Source organism: Camelus bactrianus, chromosome 2 (genome assembly GCF_048773025.1).
Source record: "Camelus bactrianus isolate YW-2024 breed Bactrian camel chromosome 2, ASM4877302v1, whole genome shotgun sequence".
Classification (NCBI taxonomy): domain Eukaryota; kingdom Metazoa; phylum Chordata; class Mammalia; order Artiodactyla; family Camelidae; genus Camelus; species Camelus bactrianus.
The window spans coordinates 42,231,915-42,257,984 of NC_133540.1; the positions used below are offsets into that span (position 1 = coordinate 42,231,915).

The 26,070-nt window shown below is 35.0% G+C and overlaps 1 long non-coding RNA gene across 1 annotated transcript in view; it reads left to right on the top strand.

Moving 5' to 3' along the window:
- The window catches only part of LOC141579358 (uncharacterized), a 173,772-nt gene that overhangs the window by 96,799 nt on the left and 50,903 nt on the right, over nucleotides 1-26,070 (top strand). Inside the window, exon 3 of the long non-coding RNA XR_012510555.1 lies at nucleotides 612-820. This is a non-coding gene — a long non-coding RNA (uncharacterized LOC141579358). The remainder of the gene's footprint in view (nucleotides 1-611; nucleotides 821-26,070) is intronic.

Below are 26,070 nucleotides of genomic sequence, written 5' to 3' on the forward strand. Positions count from 1 at the left end.
TGTTGTACTGTATTTTGCTTTGACGTTCATCTTCTGGTGCAATCTGAATTTCTTCAGGCCCCATCGGCCAGTGATATTATAGTGTCATGATAATAAAAATAGAGTAAATCTAAGTTAACTCCCAAACAATCCATATTGGATTTCTAATGCTCACTTTAGTCTATCAGGGACCACACTTTTTCTCAACATTTTAGCATCTATTATTTCATCTTTGGTTGCCGGTGACTTAGCAAGCATTCTTAGTACCCCTCCTCAGAAAGAGTCTGTCTTGTAGCTTGTTCAGCTATCACCCACTATTGTTATAGTCCTATTAATGTGGTGTTAGGTGTTGGGGAGGAGGCTTCTATAACCTTCCAGTTTATCTCAATCTTTTAGTAGACCTGTGTTTCTGGCTTCAGAACTTCATACTGTATTCTTCTTGTACAGTTTTTTTCCCTCCTTATGTGAGACAGGAAGTCTGGAGGAGGCTGAAGTGGGAGGAATGACCTTCTATCAAAGCTTTGGGACAAGACTGTGGTAGAGTCTTCCCAGATGGTAGGCTTTTGTTAGAGGCAATGCTCATGGCATAGTGGTATAACAAGGATTAATTACTCATCTCTTTCCTCTTCTAGAGCCTTGATGGAATCTTTCTGCATCTTCATCATGAGAACCTAATGGGGCTCTTAAACAAAAATCCCATGAAAGTATGAGAATCCCCTGAAGACTGCAGCCCTGAGAAGTTTCTGACTTTCATCTAAAGCTACACTCAGCCTCCAACAAGTCATCAAAACTACATTTTAATTGTTCCTCTCAGTTATGGCTCCAATGGCTTCTGCTCAGGGTAAGGAGATCTTTTTTGACTATGACTCCAGGTTCACTTGTTTCTCCAGATCTCAAGATGGTACTTATCCTGGGACTTCAGTTCTCTGATGGGTCCAAGGAAGTTAATGATTTTTAGTTTGTTCAGTTTTTATTGTTGTACTTGTTGGGAATGGAGTGAAATCATCAAAGCTCTTTATATCAGGGCTGAAATTAGAAATCCTACCATTGTTTTTTGGAACTCCTTTAGAGTGTTTCAAACATACCTTATGGGTGAATTTCTTTCCTACCTGGTATCCTGCTAGGAGGGTCTGAGGAGCAACTTATGGGTAGATTCTTTTTCCAAGGTGGCTTAGAAAGTCTTAATCCTTGGAAGCAACTTTAACCTCAACTTGCCAGTTATTCAGTAGCTTAGTGGTCTCCGTGGTCTTACCACAGTGTAGCATCCTTATCCTCACAGGTTTGGATTTCTTCATGTGGTTCTCGCTGTAGCACACTGCTTTCAAAAAAAAAAAAAAATATATATATATATATATGCACACATATACATGCACACGCACACATATGTAGTTCTATGTAATGATTTTAATTTGTCATGAAAACTTGAAATTGCTTTGAAAATGAAAGCCAGTATTCAGTCAGATGATATTTTGAGAGCTGGGAGTCATCCTTCTGAAGCACAACTGAAATATTTTGTGGAGAATACTTCTTTTTGCAGAGTGGATGTAGTCACATAAAGTCATATCCCATCCAAGAGTTTAGGGAGAGATTTTCGGCAAACTGGCAAAATCATGTGCCAAAAAGATGCACTTGGAAGATAAATAAGATTATGTCTCACTTGACAGCTTTACATCAAATATCATCGTTGTGTTTGCTTGTAATAGGGCCCAGGCAGAAACAAAGGGAGTACTGTCATGCTTACTGTTTTTAATCAAAAATGCTTTTTAAGTTATACTGTTTCCTTCACTCATTGTCTGATGTGCTCAGAAAATTTTAAATGTAACATTTCATTTCTAGTGCACATTTGGCCATTTATTTTGCCTTTTTCTTAGAATGATTATTTAAAGAATCCTAGTTTAGGGTTCTGTTTCCTGACGGGATCTGTAGCTTTATTGACAAACTCTACTTGAGGGGCACAGAAAGACTGGAATTGATAGCAGATCATCTACCACCTGTAAAATGGTTTTTATTCTCTATTGCATATATTTCCCATTAGGAGTAGATGAAATTTTTGCCTGAAACAGATGCAAAAACCTTCTTCCTCAAAAGTGTGCATTTTTCACAGAATCACTAGGTTGCCCACTGCCTACGGAGTGATATTCTGGGAATCCTTTTTTTTTTTTAAACATTCCATTACAAACTTTGCTGCCATACACAGCTTATTTTTCCACACCCTCCCACCCACACATCCACTAACATTAGTTTTCTAAAGTGTGAAACAGGACTTCCTGGTGGCATCTTCACATTTTACATAACTGTTGATGAAGCCACTGCTGACACTGGGAATGTCACTGTAAAATCCTGAGACTTTTTGGAGGAAAGAAAAGTGTTATCCAATTATTTGCTCAAAATATAGCGCCAGCAAGTTACTGAGAAGGCAGTGTCAACCGAACTGTCAGCTCTTCAAATTCCATGACCTATCAGTTTGAGGCAACTTCCTTGCTAAAAAGCCTTTATTAAACAACTTAAAAACTATGAATTATATAGAGTTTTGCTCATTTAGGAGACAAGAAGGAATTATCTACTCAGCAAAAAAATGAGGTGATATGATTTAAATTGGTTGGCTTCACAGTCGGAATCCAGTAGATGGTTGCAGAGCTCAGTTTGTGTGAGGTAGTTCTTACATTATTATGCTCTGAAAGAATTATTTTACAGGCGTATCTGTAACAGCTTTAGAGAATGGCAGTTCTCTGAGTAGTTCAGGACAAAAAAATTGCTGTAGGTTGGATTCCTCTGATCATTGAAGGGAGCTGATGGTTCTCTGTTATTCTTCATTTACATCCCTCCAGTCAGTTACAAGCCCTCTTATCTCTGTTTACAGTTCTAGGCAGTTAATTTTAAATCTTTAATTTTGCCATTTAAAATGGTTGATGTCAGATTTTTTTTTAATGAAATATAGTTGGTGTTTTTAATGAAATAATGTTTCATCAAATAATATAGTTTTTAATGAAATAATGTGTTAAGTTCTGTCGCACAGTATAGTGATTTAGTTATACACACACACACACACAAACACACATATATGTTTTCATATTCTTTTTCATTATAGGCTATTACAAGATATTGAGTATTTCCCTGTGCTGTACAGTATGAACTTGTTGTTTATTTTATATATAGTAATTAGTATCTGCAATCTCAAACTCCCAATTTATTCTTCCATCCCCCTCTTCCACCTCGGTAACTGTAAGTTTGTTTTCCATGTCTGTGAGTCTGTTTCTGTTTTCTAAATAAGTTCATTTGTCTTTTTTTTTTTTAGATTCCACATATGAGTGATATATATGGTATTTTTCTTTCTCTTTCTGGCTAACTTCACTTAGTATGACAATCTCCATGTCCATCTATGTTGCTGCAAATGGCATTATTTTATTCTTCTTTTATGGCTGAGTAGTATTCCATTGTGTAAATATACCACAGCTTCTTTATCCAGTCATCTGACGATGGACATTCAGGTTGTTTCTATGTCTCAACTATTGTATATAGTACTGCTATGAACATTGAGATGCATGTATCTTTTTGAATTAGGGTTCCCTCTGGATATATGCCCAGGAGTGGGATTGCTGGATCATATAGCAAGTCTATTTTTAGTTCTTTGAGGAATCTCATACTGTTTTCCATAATGGCTCACCAAACTACATTCCTACCAACAGTGTAGGAGGGTTTCCTTTTCTCTACACCCTCTTTAGCATTTATCATTTGTGGACTTTTGAATAATGGCCATTCTTACTGGTGTGAGGTGATACCTCATTGTAGTTTTGATTTGCATTTCTCTTGTAATTTATGATATTTAGCATTTTTTCAGGTGTTTATTGGTCATTTGTACGTCTTCATTAGAGAAATGTTTGTTTAGGTGTTCTGCCCGTCTTTGGATTGGGTTGTTTGTTTTTTTCTTACTAAGTTATATGAGCTGTTTGTATATTCTGGAAATTAAGCCCTTGTTAGTCACATCATTTACAAATATTTTCTCCCATTGTGTAGGTAGTCATTTTGTTTTACTTATGGTTTCCTTTGCTGTGCAAAAGCTTATAACTTTAATTAGGCCCCATTTGTTTATTTTTGCTTTTATTTCTATTGCCTGGGTAGAATGCCCTAGGAGAACGTTGCTGAGATTTATGTCAGAGAATGTTTTGCTGATATCAGATCTTGATTGGAAAGGCATAATTTTCCTCTAAACTAGCTAAACAGAGAGGGAGAAGAAAGCCTTTACATGAAATTATAATTTTAAACAGAGCCAAAATTGAGATTATTTTCATTTATTAAAAAAATTAAAGATTGTGATAAAATGCAGATGGCTCATGGGTTATTTTCTTTTTCCTGTCAAGGTGGAGAAATACAAGCTATGTTAGTAATGTGGAATTATAGCAATAACCATTATCTGTGCAGAGACATATTTGTTCTGGAGTTCTTTGATCCTTTTGCTTTTCATAATTTATGTCATAACTTCTTATTCTTACTTTCCCTTAAATACTCGGTCAGATGCTTAAAAGCTGGGTTTATGTTATAGTTTGTTTTGTTTTAACCGTGCAGCCACTGATGGAAATTTCTACATGTGGGTTTACTGAACCACTTACAGCATTTTCAGTACCATTTCCTGAATCTTGGACTGTATCGACTGATTCTACATGGCAGATACTGCAGAGGGAACTAGATTACATTGCTGACATTGTGTGTGTAGACTTAAGCAAACACACATATCCATGTCCTCTATTACCTAGGAAAGTTTTAGAAATGGCTATAAATTTCTACTCTAAGTATTAGCCATGAAAGACTATTAGTACTTTCTATGTAGGAAATGTTGGAAATGAAGCTTTCTTGCTTTATTTCTTGTAATGTCTTCTGAATTTGAAATATATAAACACACATGTGTATATACATTATATATATCTATCATATATAACTTCTATTAAAAATAAAACATTAAATATAAAATTGCTAGTAAGAAAAAAAATAAAACCACTTAGATATATAGGTAAGTAATATTTTTTATTATTATTATTTTCCATGTATGATTTTAAGATTTTTATATATATTAACTTATTTAATCCTCATAACTACCTTATAAAAAACGTAATAAATATCTTGCTTTTTAGCAAATGAGAAGATTCAGGCACAAAGAAGTTAAATAAGATGCCCAGAATATACAGCTAGTTGAGAATTAGAGTCCGATTCCAAAGATAGGCAATATTTCTCAGAAGTCAGAGTTATTAATTCTATATTATAATGACCTTTTATTTCTACAGTTCCATTACTTTGAAATAATGAGTTTTAATAATATTGTATAAATTGCTAAGTTATTCTCGTTGTTGTTCCCTGTGTGTATAATCAGTTAATAACATATTATTTCAAACTTTGCTTTCCTAATTAGTGATTTCTCATCCCAACGTTTTTATTTCATTTCAATTTATTTTATTTATTTATTTTTATTTTACCAGTATTTATAAAATACTCTTTTATAATGCGATTTTAATAAGTATAGTTCAGGCTGTATGTTTCCAATATGTTGGAACATTGTGCCCAGACTGCTACTTTTTTCCCAGTATGTGTTCTAACATTCTTACCTGATAATAGAATGAATAAGTAGACATATGCCTCCCTGAAGACAACTTACATATTTTATCCCCTCTAATACTTAGGTGTGCCCATTGGGTTGTAATTAGAAAATGTCCTGTGGTTGCTTCCATAAACTTTCTTTAAAGATAAGACTCTTGTCTATTTTCATTTGTATCTTCCTTTTTCCTCTATGTGGAAGGCAGAGAATATGCCTGGAGCTGCATCAACCACTTGGACTATGAGGTTACACTAAGAGTGGATTTAGCACAGGGCTAATCAACGCAAAAGAAATAGCCTGATTTTCTGAGGACTTGATAGACCAAATCCTCCATAACAGACCCGGGATTTTGTTCCTCAAAATACTTATGTGAGAAAGCAGTGAACTTCTATTTTTGGTAACACTAATATTGTGAGTATCTGTTACAACCAAAATGGGCGGAAATACCACTCTATACTTATGCCAGATTTCTGTGCAAATAGAGATTGCTACACTGCTAAATCAAAACTGAGTAACATTGGGCATATGTTTTTAGAGGAGAATTTTCACTAACTGGCAGAGATCCTTCTCCGTGGCACCAATGTAATCACTCTGAGCCAGTGTGCTCACACAGGCAGGGTGGTAGTGGTGGGAGTGGACCAGAAGTAGAATTTTTTAATCTGGATAAAATGATTTTTCAGAGTAGAATTGTTATCGTCCCCCTTTCCTCACCACCCCCTGCCCATCATGCTCTTGTCCACGATCACTATGCTGGCTTTTACTGGTCCATTTTTCACCAAGGAATCTGAATCATGAGTAATGCCTACCTGTCACTGCTTATTATTAATTAACTTATCTTTTTAGATTGGCAGAGTTTGACTAAGAGTAGATATAAAAACACTCCTGTAGACATTTCATAGCAAACAGTGCTCTAATGTGCTATAGTATTTAAATTAAAATATAGATTGGGATCCACTCTTTTCTTAGTAGAAACAGTCACAGCACTTTACAGGAAACTACATAGGAGCAGCAACGTAGGATGTGTGCCTTTTCTTACTCTTTATGTTTGAATATCAGTAACAGAACTTAAAGAAATAAACCAGCACAATATTTCTTGCCAATTCACTTTTCCCTTGTGTGAAACACATTTATATGTGCACATCATCTATGCAATAACTAATAGAATATAGTGTATAATTTGTTGATTAATACCTTATCATCATGATATATTTTCTTAATACAAAGATGTATGTCTTTGATTTGTCTTAACCCAGGTTTCCACATGCAAAATGAAGTGAAATATTTTGGTACATTTTTATGCTATATTGTTATGAATTACACATTTAAGATAAAAATTTTTTAGCCTAGCATTAGAGGGGTAGTTGATTATGTAACTCATTTTATATTGTTAGTACAGACTAAGACATATTTTAAGACAATGAGTAAAAAGAGGAAAAAGTTTACCTTTTAAATATTCAGTAAGCAAACTTAAATCAAACATATATATTCATCAAACTAATTACACGTCAAGTACAATCAGATGTGATAGGCGTTAGATTGAAATCAAATCAAAGCTTTTATAGTTAAATAATTGAAAATTCTTTTAATATGCAAAATTGATGAAAATTGTAAATATCACATTGAATGATCATTCAATGATTACATAGCTCACAGTTGAGCTTTAGGTGACATTTAAATTCCCAGACGTCTGAAACACAGAAGTTCTATGTAGAATGAAAGCATAATACTTTAAAATTGTATCTGAATGTGGAAATTATTTTACCATCACAAAATTGCTCATTCTGTTGTGACATTTATGAAATACAGCATAAATATATCTTGTGTTCTTTTCTTTACTACTTTAAAGGATTTACACTACTCATGAGTATAGCTCAATTGGACACTGTTCTGGATATGCTCTGTATTTTTCTTAATTATGAGGCATATATGTCCACAAAGAATATCATGTTTAAAAAACTTTTTAAAATGTTGTCCAGTTTTGTAAATTAGACATATGGCCTATAATATAGTTATTGGGATTTAAATTCCTGCAAACAAACACCACATAGTTTGACCATGTAGGTAGATCTATGACTGACCATGAATCCAGAGAAATCTTGTATGTTATGCTGTTCTGTTGCCTACTCACTCATTCAGTCATGTAAATAATTCGATCTATTAGAATAAAATGCAAATGAGTCTAAGTGTTTATTGGAAGATTTGGGTAAGATAATTAGTAATTTTTTATGATTAAGAATTTTCCTATTTTAAGTGAATATTTCACGGTTATTGAGAACATTTCAGAGACTCCTAGCAATGTTTTCATGTTTCATGTTTCATCAGTTTCAAGAAAACTCATTCTCAATGTACAGAAGAAAACTGATTCTAAATGAATATAGCAAGTAAATATTTAACATTTGCTGCTTTAAATATGTACTTTTGGAACTTCTTGCTCTGATAGAGTGCTTTCTTAGGAAAGTAAAATGAAGAAAAATATTGGGCTGCTTAAAGATATAGCGAACTTAAATTGAAAGTGTATTACTTTTTTTATGGTGCATTTTTGAAGTTAGTATTACCAAAATGTCCTATAATTTATCAATATTTAAAAACAAAAACTCCAGTGGAATTTTATTATTGCTGCTCTTTTCTTCTCATCACATATGGTCTGCCTAGTGATTTTCTCTGTCCCATACAGTTATGTTTTCCCCCCAAGTTTCATCTACATATGCAACTGTCTAATCAGCATTTCCATTTTCCATTAAGAATTTGCATAAGTGAACTTTCTACTTTCTCCTGCTGAATTTACCAGTTTTCCATTATTTCCAGCTTTAAGGAGTGTTATCACAACTTGCATGATCATGAACGTCAGTAACCAGAAAATGGACCGTAATTCTCTGACCCAAATCGTACGTGTGACCATAGCTTCTCTCAACTCCCGCTGAAGCACGTGTGCCTGTTCTGTCTGTTACATTAACTTCAGGGTTCGGACAGTTATAATAACTATTCAACTGGTCTCCTAGAATTGAGTATCTCATCTAATTCATTGATAACAATTTTTATATATTTTTAAAACATAAATATTCCCTGACCTGCTTCAGTTATGTTTGCCTGTAGAAGGAAAAGAAAATATCCATTTATCTCAATATTGCCTCAGGAGACATCAAGTTCTGCCTCTGCTGACTTGCCAGCATCATCTTTTCCTAAGTTCCCCTCATATATCACCATCAAGTATTCAAATTCAGTTCTCAGGGTTTTTTTTTTTTTCCTTTCCTGACAAATATTCTCTCTGTATGAATGTTCCTCCCCACTAAAATTCCCCACCCCCTGCTATCACCACCATCTCCACACCACCTGTCTCTATGGTTAAAAGCTACTCATCATTCAAGAGTAAGTTCGTATAATCTTCTCTGTGAATTTTCCATTTATCCTAGAGATATTATTTACTACTCCTTCTTTTTTGTACAGCTGAACCCTTTGTCTACTTCTGCAGTGGTTTCTGAATCTTAATATTGCATTTTTAGTTTAGGTATTAGTTTCTCCCTAATAGATTGAAAGCTCACTGGGTTTTGGATTGTGCTTAATTGAGTTCTGTATTCATACTGTTCAACCCAAGGCCTTCAGAAAATTGTCATTGAATGAATGAATGAATCATAAAACAAAAAAACAAAATGCAATGTGTATAGCACTTGACTAAAAACAAAGAACTTTCATATTGCATTCTAAGAAATAAATCTAAGAAATAAGTCAAAAATAAAATATAGTAAAACTGTTTTCCCCAGTGTAACATATCATGAGTGTGGGGAGTGGAAATTTGAATACAAGTCTGTTGATGAAATTCCTTTGAATTTTTCAGATTGGAGGTGTTATTTAAGTATCCTGATGATTTGAGAAATCCACACAATTAGGATTATGTAAGAATTTGGGTTGTGTTTGGGCTCTGACGTTAGAAGGTAAGGGGTCCTAAGAAGTCATTTACTTTCTGTGGAGTTTAGTTTTCTGGGAGTAGGACCCAGTGCCTTTTAAGTTCATATTTTGTTCTCAAAGCCTATCAAACTTTATGTTCTGGTTTTGGAGTTATAAAGTCTAAATAATCATCAAAATGACTTTATATTTTTTTTAGTAATGTAATTGATAGTTAGGACTTAACAGTGAAATGCAAGTTTTGCTCAGGTATTTCCTGAAAATCTTTCTGCATGCTCAACTGTTTTTTTTTTAAATAATTCTTAACACAAGTCTCTAGTGACTGTGTTCAGTTTATTGAACATTCAGGATACTTCACACTCCATTTTTACATAGAAGTGATTGTTTTCAATTAAAAATAGTTTCTTCATACCTGGGGAAAAATGTTAGCATATTTGAAGTGTTAAAGCAAAGCTTATACTTTGCCCTGGCATCAGTATGATTTTATGTGTATTTTATTACACAGATGGGAAAATCAGACACTGGTAGACACATATGCACATTAACACACACCTCCTTTGCACCCTGAAAAAAACCCTGAATGTCCTGTCCAGCTGATCCAGCTCTAGTTTTCAAAATAGATAGTCTTGACCTTTTCCTGCAAATTACTGACTCAATAACAAAAAATCCAACATACTATCCTTGTTTTGTACAGCGATGCCTGAAGAGATAAACCTGGTAGCTAGAATTCAAGGACACATTTAACGGAAGGATTCCCAGGGACTTACTAAATTTACAGATAGTCCCTTTTATTTTCCTGCTAGTAAGATTTGTTCATACCCTCAGTTGCAGCTGCTGTTCCTCAGAACAAAATTCTCTGTTTCAACTTGTCCGGGGTAGTTTTTTTTTTTTTTTCCTTTTCGTGCATCAGAGATCTCTTATTTCTCTCAAAATATTAACTGCTTTTTAATTTCTTTTATCTTCTGCTCTCTCTATTTTTGTTTTATCCAAAGTTAATTATTTTCCTTTTTATTTTGGGGTCTGTCCTTCATGTTAGATTTTCTCAGATGTCTGGCAGTCTTTTTGATGCCTTTCCATTTTTAAGTGGGAGAAAGTGAAATGCTAATTGGAAGCTGCGGGTGTGTTGGCTTGGCTTGCTGAGCATTTACCAGGAAGGTGTGTAGCTGATTAGAGGCAGGGAGCGCTCTCTCTGTCAGCATCTGTGCCTTTTTCCTTGTGCTTGTGTCTTTTAATGACACACCTGTAAAAAAGAATACATTGTTTTACATCACAGTACATAGCTGCATTAAAGTGATCGTACTTCCATCAAGCACAGTGCCTTCTGGGGAGATGCAAATGCATGCCTTGTCCAAATTGCCATGCTGAGGTGTTTTTGAGCAGAGAGCAACCTGTTTATATCATGTGATCCCAAGTACCAATACGAAGCTTATGGAACTTCCAAAGTTAATCATCTAATGAGCTGACTTTCTATTACCTTTAAGGTAATAGAAATTGAAATCTATGTAATTTGGAAAAAAAAAAAAACAAAAAACTTAACCACCCGGTTTCATTTACTTAATGATTTGAAGAGGTGACAAGTTAGGGGGAACCAGACAGTAAAGGGCAAGAAACAGTAATATACCATACTATAATGATTTTCTAGCAGCCACGAGGGTCTAGAAAATGTGGCATTAATAATAGAAGAGTATTACTTCATGGTTGCTGGGCAGGCTTCCAACTTGTATACTTGGATATCTTCAATGAATGCTCACCTTGATGTCTGTCCACCTGGAGGCTGACTTTGTAGACTGCATTGCTTGAGCTCCTTAGCCCTCTGGGTTTCAGCTGAGTTGGTCATGAGAACGGAAGAGAGAACGGAGATCTCAGGGTTTATTTTACCTGCTCTCTTCTCTCCTACACGGTCTTCTCAATCTGCCTGCTTCCCTCAGCTAAAAGCCACAGCAATTTTTAAGTCATTCCTCTCCACACAAACCTCTCCCTCCCTCAGGAAGCTGGTAGCCATTATCTCCTCTTGTTTTTCAGGCCAAGGATGATTGACAGCTTCCACTATTCCTTGGAGGTTCCCTGTTCCCTGCTCGGTTTTAAACAGTCTTTTAATTAAATTTTCCTTTAATTTATCATAACTGGTACATACCATCTGTTTTCTACTGAAAACACCCATTCTACTGGCTAACAGCCCTATCTCTGAGAGAAAAGCTTGAGAGTAGTGAAATATTCTTTCCCTTTGGGGAAAAAAGATAACTAATAGTTAATAATAATAATAATACATAATAAAATAATAACTAACCTTTATTGAGCACTTACTTACTCAAAGCCAGGAAAGAATCTGAATATTTTTTCATGCATTACATCATTAATCTCTCAGAAATTAATGCACTATTATTGTTATCTTTATTTTATGGATATGGAATCTGGAAATTGCCCAAATCATGCACCTGGTACGTGGTAAAGCTAGGATTCAACCCAGGGATGATTGACTCCAGCCTGTACAATTAACAGGTACTCGGCTGGCATCTGTTAACAGGAAATGGCGAACAGGAGAGAGCGTGCTTCCACTGGAGGTGGCTGTATCTGCCATGTCATGTATAACTTGGTTCCAGTGTTGCCAGAACTGATTTTTGAAAAGACACTGGATATATAGATTTTTTTTTTTGTATAACCTCATTTTTAAGCTTAGATTTAAGCTCTTACAAAAATAAAAAATAAAAAGTCAACCAAAGTCAACAAAAACCCAGAAACAAAAACCAACAACAGAAAGAAAAACAAATGGAACAACTCACTTTTTGTCGGTCGAACAAAACTTCCGACTTGCCAAAAAATGGTCCATTGAGCATATTTTACAACCTTCCAAAAGACTAAGTTAAAGATCCGATTAATGTGTGAGTAACATTAACTATTTGTGCTTTTTCGTTAATGCATTTATCTTGAAGTAACTTTCGATAAAACTGTCTTCGAAATAGCTTCTGTTTTATAAGTTGAAGTTCTTCCGGTTCTTTAATTTTCTGTGTTAGACACAATTCATTGACACCATGACAGCACTCAATCTTTTATTTTCTATGCAGTGATCTTGGAGTAATTCTGGAAGATTATATTCTACACATGGAAAAACTCCTTGATCCCCTGCTTGTTTTTAATGTCTTATAAAAGAGTTTTTGTATAGTAGTAAATTATTGAGTTTGGAGTTGGACAGATCTGGTTATAGGTAACAATTCACAACTTACTAACTATTGACCCAAGAGCTCTGTTTCCCTCTCTGTGAAAACTGGAATGACAGTATCTAATTCACAGGTTTGCTGAGTATTAAATAAGAGTATGTACACAAAGCACCTAGCACATAATGAAAGTAAGAATGTCTGGTTGAAATCCTAAAAAAAAAAAAAAGAATCCTAAAACAAACATTAATTAGCTGTTTTATTTGTGCAACTTACTTAACCTCTGTATCTCCTACTCCCCTCCCCCATCTTCAGTGGTTCTCAAAGTTGAATGTGCATTAGAATAACCTAGAAAGTTGTGAAAATACGAATCCCTATGTCTCACTCCCCGTGTTTGTGATTCAGTAGGTCTGAGTGAGTCCCAATAATTTGCATTTCTAACGTGCTCCCAAGTGATGTTGCTACTTGTGGTGTGGGGATTACACTTTGAGAAACACTGCTTTATGTAATACTGTTAATAATCCCTCCCTTTTTCATAGGATTACTCGTCAGCCTTAAAAGATGTGATATCTATAAAACATTTATCCCCAACTGCCTAAGAATGTAAAGTTCAAGAAATGCTAATTAGCTGATATCATTATCGTTATAACTTTAAAATACCTGTTTCCCTATTTTCTTTCAAAAATATACTTGAGAATTTATCTATAGAATTCTTCTCGGTATCATAATTTTTTCTTCTTTGAAATGAGGATGATGTTTTTCCATTTATAAGAATGATATTCCTTCATAAAGGAGGAATGTTACTTCTTCATGAAAAAAGATGATTTGAATATTAAGACCCCATCATCATCCACAAATTTATGTATATAAATATAGTAGTTAAATGTTCCTGCAATAATGTTGCATAACTCAAGGCTTAAAGCAATACACATATTTTCTGGCCGTCTCTTCTGTGAGTCATTGAGAGTAGATTTACCTTAAAATTGGGTTGGCTTCAAGCTTCTGGTCCAGGCTCTGTTTCCTTCTACTGATCTATTCTGAGGTCCAGACTGAAGGGACAACAGCTACAGGGGCACACTTCATTCATTGTGCTTGTGAAACACAAGAGAGAGGCCAAAGCACCTAGGGATCTGTAAGCACTTTGTTCATGTCACATCCACTAATATTCCATTGGTCAAAGTAAGTCATTTGCACCCACATCAGTGGTGTCAGTCACTCTAATGGTAGGAACAGCAAAGTCACTTGGCAAAAAAGTTTGGGTACACGCAGAGTGAGGGATTGGGAACAGTGATCCAGCCTACCAAAGGAAGGATGTTTAGAATATTCCGAACATGAATACTCTGGAATGATGTGTGTTTTCACACACTGGTGTCGCTTGCTTTCAGAAATAAAATGTGTAGATTTCTTTCTGGGAAATGACTGTGCGAAGGTGTGGGAAATATGGTGCACATTGGTAATACAAAGGGAAATGGGCTCCAGTTGAAAAGTAATAACATTTTACCTATTTCTAGTAACTCTTCTGTCTGACTGAAGACCTGCTTAAACTGTTGATGATAATGATCATGATGATTATCCAGAATAAGAATTACCATAAATAAAAGAAGATAGTTAGGTCCTATTTTGATGTACTACCATAATTGCATGTAACTATTTTGCACACATCTGTGGAATTTTCTTTGCAGATTGGGCTTTATCAAAGGTAAGAACTTCTGCTCTGTAAAAGACACTGTTAAAGAGAATCAAAAGACAAGTGTCAAACTTGGAGAAAATTGCAAATCACACATCTGATGGAAGACTAGACTCTACCATATAGAAAGGACTCTTAAAACTCAACAACTGAAAAATAAACAATGAAATTTTTTTAAAAACAGCCCAAATTTTAAACAGGCACTTTACAAAGAATTAGAAATGAAAACACATTTTTAGTCATTAGAATAATGAAAAGTAATCCATGATGAAATATCACAGCATACTTATTAGAATATCTAAAATTGAAACTTCTAATCATATCAAGTGTTGGTGAGGATTTGGAGTAAGTAGAACTCTCATGCTACTGGGAATGAAAATGGGACAACCACTTTAAAAAACAGTTTGGCAGTTTCTTAAAATGTTAATCATCCACCTATAAACAAATTGTATGCACATACAATGGACTAGTACTCAGCAATAAAAATGAATTAACTTTTAATAAATCTAACAGTATGGATGAATCAAAATAATTATTCTGAGTGAAAGATGCTAGACCCAAAAATACATTCTATATAATTATATTTATATAAAATTCTAGAAAATGTAAATTAATATATAGTGACAGAAAGTAGATCAGAGGTTGCCAAGGGTTAGAAGAGGGCTGGGAAATGTGAGAGAAAGGGATAACCAAGGGTACTAAGGAAACTTAAGGGTATGCTTGATGCTAATTTTAACTTTATTGTTTCCAGAATTCATTCAGTGATACTACAGTACAAACACCATTTAACTGAATAATAAGTTTTATTCTTAATGGTCTATACTTGTCTAATGACAGTGTATTGTGGGATTTTTATTTCTTCAAACATATTAGTGGTTTTCAGGGTATCTTTTTTACTTAAGTCATAGAGCAAATGACTTTTTGTTAAAATATCCCCTTTTCTTTCTGCCTATATCAGTTAATCCTGTGATTAATGTAATAGTTTTTGATAGGTCCAGTAAGAAAAGGGTTATATTTTTCAGTGAACATACAAATTTGTTACATTTTCTGTCCCAGTCATAGCATTTTAAGAATTATTAAAACTCTCTGAACCAGTCAGTAGTTAGTGATAATCAATAGAGAACAGAAAGAATGGCATGCTCTCTCTTTAATCAGCTTACCATAAAAATAGTTTTCATAGCACAAATACAAAACTCTTGTTTACTTGCATTACATTTTAAAAGTTTATTAGCTGATAATTATATTCAAAGGAGAAATAAAAATATATCTCAAGAGCATATAGATGTAGAGAAAAATAATGATGATATTTGAAATTGTATCTTGCTGAGTCAGCTCTCTATCATTATATTAAGACATGATTGCGTTTGCATCCATTAATCCAGAAAATCAACAATTAAAAATATAGAGTTATTTTTTACCCCATAACGTTTTGTAGCTTAATTTAATTTTACTTCAGAAATGTACTTATATAATCAAACTCTAAGCTGTGTCTAAGAGTCAGTAACAATTCAGTTTTATTAGCTTCACCTTGAACTCCTAAATGTTACACAACTACAATTATTTGTTGATTAATTTGAATCAATGACGTACTAACTAACGTCTGAACATTTGTATATTCTGAAGAGAATCAGAATTATGTAGCTAGGAAGAGCCTTAAAGTCATAATTCTGATGTCAAGTGTGTGTTATTTTATTCTAGTTCTTTGAACACTGTTAATCCATGTATGATATATTTGACAAATGTCAATTAACAAGAATGTTCAATTAACCAAAAGACCCAATTTTCTGATTATTTTTGGATACATGAGTGCTTACTAAAATTTCTGTAATAATTTCTATAATAATTGCAGTAAATGTAACTTTTATTATTTATATACCCATACCTAATGAAAATTAAAGATCTCTGACCTGGAATTCTCTCTATCTTTTGATACATTTATCACAGGAAACCACTTTATCTTGATAATCAAAATACATATTTCTAGGTAACACAGGATTTACAATAGAGATTTTTATAACATTTTATTAATTAATTGGTAATGCTTTATGATTTTAAATCTGTTAAGCTTCATACTTGTATATTGTGTATATTATTCAACTGTTATCTTTCAGGAGGGTAAAACTGCCCTTCATTTGCCAGAAGCCACTAGTTCCAGCCTCCAGGTTGTTTCCTCACTCCCAGAACCAGCCTAGTCATGCTAGTGTTTCAGGGCTAGTTTGCCTAAGCCCCCCGTTCTGAACACCTACTCTACAGAGTCTCTTCTAGGGTCTGATAATCCCAGCATATTCCTTTTGTTCAACAGTCTTTCAGACAGTTGTTGTTGCTTCCAATTGTTATCTCTGTGAAAAATCTTATTTGTATTTTTTTTTGCTTTAAGCTCTAAACACTTATGCAACTGATGCCCTCTATAAACTTCTCTCTGTTGAAAAAGCTTGTATGAGTTCCTTTGTCCTGATGAGACACACTATAGAGAACTGATGATACTAATATATGACTTCAAAAAGTCATCTTTAATAATCAATTTGCTTTATATGCTATATTAGAATTATCATTACAAATTATTCTATGATGCATAAAACTCTAGAAAAAATCTACTGTGGTTATTCAAATGGGTTTAATTATATTATTTATAAAGTAGTCAATATCAGTTAATTAGTGCTCATCCTAGTGATGGCCTTGCCATTACTGTCACGCTCTTCTTTGAATCTTCGGTCATTTTAAGAAGTTCAGGGTTTCCAGGCCATCAGTTTTCCCTTTTCTGACCTCATCTCCCACTCCATGTTTGACTTGTCAGCTGTAATTGCCATATCTGATAACTCCTTTCTCCTTGTTATCTTTTCTTCAGTTGGCTTCTAAGACAGCACACAAGTAGCTTTACTCTTACCTGGCTAGCTGCCTCTTCCTATCTCCTCTTTTCTGATTGTCCTTATCTACCTAACTTACAGGATTCTCTCTCTCTTTCTTTCTCTCTCTCTCTTTCTGTCTTAATTTACACTCACTGACTGCTTTGGAAAACTCATCTTAACCTCAGATAAATTATACATCATCCTTGGCTGTTGTCAATGATTGTTTTTTTGTTTAGTGACCTTCCTGTACTAATTTTCTAAAGCATACTCCCCTCCATGTATGGTCATTCAAATCACTGCTCAGCCTGGAATCACTAGTCTTCCATTGGCCCTTACTGCTGGGCTTTGTGTGTGTTGGTGCTTGTCTGCCATCCTCTAGCAGTTTACAGGTCTCTCTTAGCTTCCTGCAGTGATTTCAACATCAGCTTAGCATTGAGATGTTCAGCCCTCCTCAGGTCTTTCCTAGACGTGGCCACAGTCCTGCACATATATGTGATCTCCCCATTCCCCAGGAATGTGGTGGAGCTTTGGAAAGCCCTTTAGGGACACCTGATTCACAAGATTCTCATTTATGGTTTTTGCCAGTGTCCGTATTTTAAAACTAGATTGCCATCTCAGGAAGATGTGATTTGAACAATCACTACTTGCTGTTTTTGACAAGTACCCTGGGGTTAAAGCTTTTCCAGCTGAAGGAGATACAGGCAGGTCAAATAATGACAGATCTGGCAAACGGGGTGTTTCTGTGGAGCTGACAGTCAAATAGTGAAAATCCACTGATAGTGGGGCTGTTTGGAAAGATTTAAGTCCATTCTGCCCACATCATTGGCTGTTCCACTGTTGTTTTTCTCAATTACTGTGGCTGCAGGGTAGCTGGTTTTTGAGGGTAACACAGAACTGAGAAGATGGGGATGGCAGTAGAGCAAATTAAAATGCCATAAAGTTCACTGTTACAAAGATTCAGCCATTTAAAAAACTGCCCATTAGATGGTTGAAAATCCTTGGATAATTTTGAGAGGCCTTAAAAACATTAATCTTGACCATTAATTTGGCATAAAGCAACAGAATTTGTTCTCTCACAGTTCTGAAGATGTGAGGTTGGAAATCAAGTTGTCACCAGGATCATGCTCCCTTTGAGGCTCTACAGAAGAATTTTTGCCTCTTCCTAGTTTCTGGTAGTTGCTGGCAATCCTTGGAGTTTCTTGGCTTATAACTGCATTACTCCAATCTCTGTCTCCACTGTCAGATGTCCTTCTTCCTTGGGTCTCTCATCTGTGTCTTCAGGTCTCTTCTACTAAGGCCACCAGTCATATTGCATTAAGGCTCACCCTAATCCAGTAGGACCTCATCCTAACTTGATTACATCTGTAAAGACCCTGTTTCCAAATAAGGTCACATTCACAGTTACTAGGGGTTAAGCCTTCAAAATAATTTTGGAGGGGACCCAATTAAATCTACTGTCTTCTTTTTAATTTTTCCAGGGTCTGCAGTTGGAACTTTTTTTTTTCCCTTAGCACAATTTTAACTGTCTTACATGATTTGATATGTTGTATTTCCATAATCATTTAGCTCAAAATACTATTCTGATTTCAATTGTGATTTCTTCTTTAGCTCTTAGTTTCTTAGAATGTATTGCTTAATTTGTAAACACTTTGGGATTTTTCTTGTCATTTTTCTGTGATTGATTTTCTATTTTATTCCTCTGTGATCACAGATCATATTTTCTGTTATTTTTATCCTTTGAAATTGGTTGAGACTTGCTTTATGGTCAACATACAAGTCAGTTTGCTAACATGTTATGTGCAGTTGGAAAGAACATGAGTTCTGCAATTTAGGGGTACACGTTCTATATATGTTTTGATTGGGTCACTCTTGTTACTTACATAGTTCAGATCTTCTCTATCTCTGCTGAATTTTGTGTTCCTGTGTTCTGTCAGTCACTGAGAGGTATCTTAAAACCTTTAACTATTCTTATGGAATTTATTTATTCTTCTAGTTCTTTCAGTTTTTGCTATTTGGGGGGCCATGTCATTTGGGGCCATATTTTTGGTACATGAATGTAGAAAGTTTGACAACTTTTTCCAGTGTCCTGTTACGTGCACAGAGGATGGGATTTTCAGAGGTCCTTCCTCGAACCACTCCAAAGGTCTGTCTCCCAGACCTTATTTTGATTTCTTAAACTGATGACAAAGTTGAAGTCTTAGGATACCAAGAGACTTTAGATATGAAAGATGTATACTATCTCTTCATTTCTTATTTTATTCAATACTAACCTATGTACACAATTTGCCTACACTGTTTCATGAGCTCTGGTAAAAGTGGTACTATTCAGTGACTTCAGGTTGTTGTGGCTCACTTGGTGGTGGCGATGGATCACTGAGGATTCTCCCTGTTGTTTAAATGAAGCTAAGTTGGGATGGTTGGATATTTGTTTCACTAGAAGAAATTTCATTTTCATATATTTCCGTGCAAGAAACTGGGCTCTTGATTACAACCAGTTATATCTGTCTTACATTTATTGGGAATCCAATGACAGGTTTCTCGGTATTCTTTCATGGTAATATAGAAAATAAACCAAACAAATTTATAAACATACAGAGTTATTTAATAATAAAATAGTAAAATTGCATCTTATATCCTGGTTTTGCATCTAAACTCATTTCTGGAAAGGCTACAAAGGTATTGATACGATTTTCTAGGAATAAGACACATTAGTCACAATTTGCTAATTCCAGCTGTTTCTAGTGAAAATTAAGCAGTATTCCCAATATATGCTGTTCGTGAGTGTGACAGCACCTTTTGGTCTAACAGAGATTTTTCTGATTGTTTCTCATTGGTGTAATAAGTTGGAAATTCCCGTGGAAATCTAAATCAGTGGTAGATAAAGATGTAGGCAGCTCTGACTTTGTTTAGAACTGGTCTACTTTAAAGTAATATGGCTCTCAGGATTCACCTAACCCATATCACCTAGTTTAAGAGAATAGGTCTTTAGGACTGAAAATACAGTCAATAGTGCAATCTATTTATTCCCCTGGAAAAGCTTCGTAGGAGCCATGAAGAGTTTCTTCACTCACCCTGAGCAGACAAAACCAAGATTTCATCACTCCTCACCTAGATTCCTATGATTAGACTAGATTCCTAATCTACTCATTGTTTGTCCTGTTTCCTGCTGCACCTGAGCCATCAGTCTATTAGATGGATGAACATGAATAACTGGAACATTCTGGGAAATAAATTTACCAATTGTCGCTTTATTATTACCAAGAACTTGGGACTGTATAAGAGATGTAATTATTCTTTTGTACGCTGAGCTGAACTACACTGCCAAGCTTAGAGACATTTTTCCATAAATCATATTTTTTAAAATGTACATAAATATATTTTTATTTTAATTCAAATCCCCTCTATGGCCTTTCATCGTATTCAGATTATAATCCAAACTACTTTTCATGATTTATAAAACCCTTCATTATCCAGCCTTTGACCTCACACCCTACCACTTTCTACCTCATTAACCCTGCCGCCCGAGCCAAGTTGGCGCCCCTGTGGTTCACGAGCACACCAGGCTAATGATGCTTTTGCCTTCACTGCTTCCTCTGATGGAGCCTTCCTCTTCAGTAGCCTTATGTGCCTTATCACCTCACTGCCCTTAGGTCCCTGCTTAAATGGCACTTTTTCGAGAAGGATTTCCCAACCGCCCTATCTAAAATGGCAGGTAGTGATCTCTGTTAAAAGGAAACGAGTGAAACTGGGTCATGAGGTAAAGATTTTCTCAGTCTGTGAGGAGATACTGCCTGGCTGGGAAGTAAGGTGATACTGAAGCTGAGAACTGAAGGACATAGAGGAGCTAGCTTTGGGAAGATACTTTACAGGTGCTGCTCAAAGAAAGGATAGACTGCAAAGCAGGCCGCTGCCTTGGGCTTTGACACCTGTGAGCTTTTCTCCCATATTATTCTATCTAACATCTTCCTCTTTTAGGCTTGCCGTGTCCTACCTATCTTTCCAAATCTACCTTAAATGTCACCTCTTATCTGAAGCCTTCCATAGCCCCTTTTCTGAAAGGTCTGTGCTTTCCTCTTCTCTCTGCACTTCTGTGTCTAATATTTGGTCATGTGTACAGTGTTTAAATGGGGTGTATGTATATGTCTAATGAAGTTATGTGGAAACTAGCATGACTTTCATTTTTATTGATTAACTGTGGGTTTATTTTCATGTACAATCTGAAACAAATGATTTTCTTTCAGAGTACTATACAGCATCTTCTTCATAGATAATTAAAAATAAAATAAATGATTAAATAAATTTAGGAAGGTTCAAGAATGTTCTGATTTATCTCCAAACAGTAACATCTATGCTTGTGTGTGTGTGTGTGTGTGTGTGTGTGTGTGTGTGGATAAAGAGATTCCATGCAGTCTGAAAATACAGACTACTAAATGTAATATCATCAGATAAGGGGAGGGTATAGCTCAGAGCTGGGGTGCATGCCCAGCATGCATGAGGTCCTGGGTTCAATCCCCAGTACCTCCATTAAATAAATAAGTAAACAACCTAATTACCTCCTTCCCTCCCCCTAAAAACCAACAACAAAATAGTAATTATATATATATATATCATCAGAGGTTAAAGTAGGAACTGTAAAATCAAATATCTTTATCTGCAGATCCTGTGAGTACCTCACTTATAATTTACTTTGAAAAACTGCATGAATGTGTGTGTGTGTGCAGGCATACTCTCTGGCTTTGCTGGTGTCCTGAACTTAGTCTGACTGTTGGGTAATCTGACATGACAGATGTTGATAGACATACAGAAGAAACAAAGATGCAGGGCAAAGCAATCAGAGGGAAATTACTGTGGGATAATAAGTAAAGCAGTCAAACAGTATTTTTAGTGTTTGATGATAGCAACCTTCCAGATGAAGAATGATTAAGATTGAAATTTCAGCATTTCAGATACATGCAAAGAACTAAAAAGCCTATTGCAAAAAGTAAAAGGAACATGAGTAGAGGATGTAGTCAAATTCAGCTCATATATTGTGAATGAAGAACAGCACAGAAAACAAAATTTACACAGCACTTGAAATGTAGGATGATAGGAAAATTCAGAACATTACCAGTATAGAGACATTTCCCTTTAGAATACAGATGTCAGTCTTCCCAGTTTCTTAAAGAGGAAGAACTTGAATTCTGTGTCAAGAAATTCTTGCAAATACCATTTCATATCATTATATATGTTCAGTCTTAAATTTACATATTGTAGATAGGGTCTTATCCAGTGTTTAGGTTCAACCTTTTAAAAAAAATTCACGTAGTGGAGCGAAAGATGATTCTTAATATTGATAAAAACCATTCCTTTTACTATCCACAAACTTTCTAGTAACTCCAACTCCAGGTCAGGACTTACATAGAAATATTGTTTATTCGTGCAGGCTTTTTATGTGAAGATTCTTAGATATTTTCTTGCTCTCTTCAATTGGGAGTACCTGGATTCCAATTGGCTTTCTAGCTATGTGACGCTGTACAAATAATTTATGTTTCCTAATTTTCATGTTCCTAATAATTAACGGATGAATATCCAAAGTATCTAAAACATTATGGTGTGTTTGAAAGGACTGAATATGATAATTGATATAAAGTGTGTGCCAGAGTGCCTGGCACATAGCAAGTTTTCAAAAGCGTCATTATCTTTATGGCTATTATCCTATGTTCTAATGCTACTTATTCATATGTAAAATGAGTTTGTATTTTTACTCATTATAAGAAAATATGAATGAATGTGTTAACTAAAGTATTAAATACCAATCTAAAATAGTTCCTGAAGGAAATCTTTCTGAGCTTTATTTATGATTGTATGGCTCAGTGCTTCACACAATGTCTTGTATTAAAATGTTTGCTCAATTGGATATAACTGAACAAAGCTGCAATTCTATTGATTATTAAAACAACTGCATATCTAAATATGTGTTTTTTTCCGCCAAAAGCCAAATTTTGCTTTCCAAAAAATGCTGTTCATATACCTGTTCAGATTTTTACTTGCTTTGAATCTAAATTCAGTTGATCCTTACAGAAACTTACAGATTTCATGAATACTAGTTTTATATTTAATGCAGATACTATTCAGTTTTTTATGCAAGGAAGAGCTTTATTCCATATTTTCAATGACATACAGCTATCTTTCATGTTTATGTGGAGACTGTAAAAGACAAACCTTGTGCTAATAATCAGTGGTCAGTAGATTTGTAGAGATTGTGTTTCAGTATTTATCAAGCTTGTGATTACTTTAAATATAATTTCAGTTTTCCTATAATTTTATAATATTGATATTGAAACTAAGCATTTGTACACTTAGTTTTGAAATGAAAGAAAAGATTTATTTATAAACAAAATGCAGACTTACCAATAAAATATTTCAGGTGAAACCATACTTTGGGGTTAATTGTGAACCATAGATAGATAGATCATCTATCTGGTAGAATGCATGAAATTATTCCCAGAAATGTTAAGATAAATGATTAATATTTTGTACATGCAATCCCTTCTAAGAAGGAATGACTGATAATTTTAAAATGTGCTTTTAAGGAAGGCTTCATGGAGGAGGCAAATTTGCACTGGACACAAGAGATGAGAGTGGCTGGGATGGGCAGGAAGAGACATCTGTGCCAGGAGAATCCCTTAAATGAGACATTGAAGTGGGAAAATAGGACTTGTATTCAGATAACAATGACAATGAATATAGCAATTTAGCCTGTATAAAGGATTGGTTTGTGAAATGTTGAGAAGGAAGGGCAGTTCAGTACCAATTAATAGAGAGCTTGGATTCCAGAATAAGCAGTGTTTCTGTTGTTCTGAAGAAAAATAATAGCTTCTGCAGTAATTTGTTTGTATGTCTTTTTTATATGGTCTTACTGTACTCCATTCTGCGTCAAAGGAAGAGCTACCCTTTCTCCTTTCTAAGGCACAGCACTCCACCTGCACATTCTCAGTCGCACCGCTGCCTGTCACCTCTGAAACATTGACATTAGTTACATCTTCGATCTCTGAATTCCTCAATTTGTTTCTTGTCATTATTTCTTTTCCTTCTTCCTAAAATGTATTACTCTGTTTCTTCAAGATAAAGTAATCTTTGTCTTCACCTAAGTCCCTATAATTTTCCTTCCTATGAGCTTTCTTATGAATAAACTAAGCATTCACTTTCTACTTTCTCACCTTTCTTTTACTTTTCCTCCCTCTGTACCCGACTTCCTCTCCCACTACTCCATGAGTATCGGCCTTACCAAGGCATCCGGTCATCAAATTCCATGACATCTTTCCAGACATCATATAGCTCAACCTCCCTTCATCACTCAACACTGTTGATGAGTATAAAGAATGATGTGGATTTTTGAAAACCCACATAGATAAGTGTTCTTAATCAAATTTGCAGCCCCTAACATCCTGAATATGGTAGTGGTATTTAAATAAAACTATTGTGAGAATACAATTAGGATATTTACAGGGTATATCACAGTGTGTGGCTTAGAATACACACTGCATAAACAGTAGTTAATATTATCTTAACAGGATTGTCACTCCCCACTGTCCCTAACTTGGATCTTTTAACGTGCTTTAATTTAGCCTCAAATTCCAGATGTAAGAGCCTCTCCTTACCCCTATGTTTAGGAGTATGAATAACTTGGGTATAGATGGAAAGATTTTCTCAAAAGGTCATTAAGTGATGTGGAATACTAGGACATGAAATGTCTCCAGCTTAATCTGATATCAAATTAAATAGAAATTTGGTTGCAAGGTCTTGAGGCAAATTTGTATTATTATTTATTACTACAACAACTACTGCTACTACTGTTAGGGTTTTGTTTTTTTTTTTTTTTTTTTTTTGGTTTGTGTTTTCTTTATCCCACAGAGAAACCACTGTAATAAGTTGTGTGAAGGCCGCTGTGCTGAGTTCTCTGAGTGAGTTGTGGGCCAGTCACTTGAAATGATGGTCCCCTAGGAGCCTTTCTTCCAGGCCATTGGCTCTGGCATTTTGCAGGCAAGAACTGTTAAATATGGGCCCCAGCAACTGTATCTCAGTTATAAGTCCCTTCTTACCTACCCCTTCTTCTTCTGCAATCCCCTACCTAGACCCTCATTCAAGAGTTTTCATTTAATTATTTTCATCCACACTTTGAAGCCTGAAAGATGAGAAAGACTAAAGTACCATAGGGTTTGTATGAAATTTCTTCTCCCTCCCTAACCTCTACTTAGTCTACTCATTTGGTATGCATTTTAACCATTTCTGTCCAGGGACACTAGTCTTAGTTTATGCAGTTATAATCCTTCCTCCTTCTCAAGGGCTTTTCTGTGTACTGGGACTCATATTTGAATGATCTGATCTCTCATCTTTCATATCTCAACTCAATTTGTTTTCTTCTTAATACTTTCTCTAATTTTCTCAGAAAAGAAAATGTTCTCATCTTCTTTGTTGTAACTTCTTTTTGGATCTTACCATAGTTGCAATTTTCTTCCTATTTCTGCAATTAGTATTCTCTGAATTTCATAAAAACAGGGACATTAGCCATTTTAGCTCATTTTAGACCCCAGATCGGAGACATAGCCTGCCACAGTATAGGAGTTCTAAATGAAAGAATGAGCACCAGCCCTTAACAACACAGGGATTCTTTATCCTACAGGGAAAAAAAAAAGTTTTTGTTTACTGGAACACAATGGATGGTCTGCTCTCCCAGAGCAGTTGAAATGATTTCATTCTGTCCTTGAATTATCTGAAGGACCAAATGCCCACTCTTGTGGTTGGATCAAGTGTCTGTTTTTTTAAAATAAAATCATTAAATAAAATTGCATTCTCCCTCTCTCTCTCTCTCTACAACTTAGTATACAATTACATAAAATAATCTCTTTCTATGAAAATGTATTTCTTTGTATTCTTTGACAC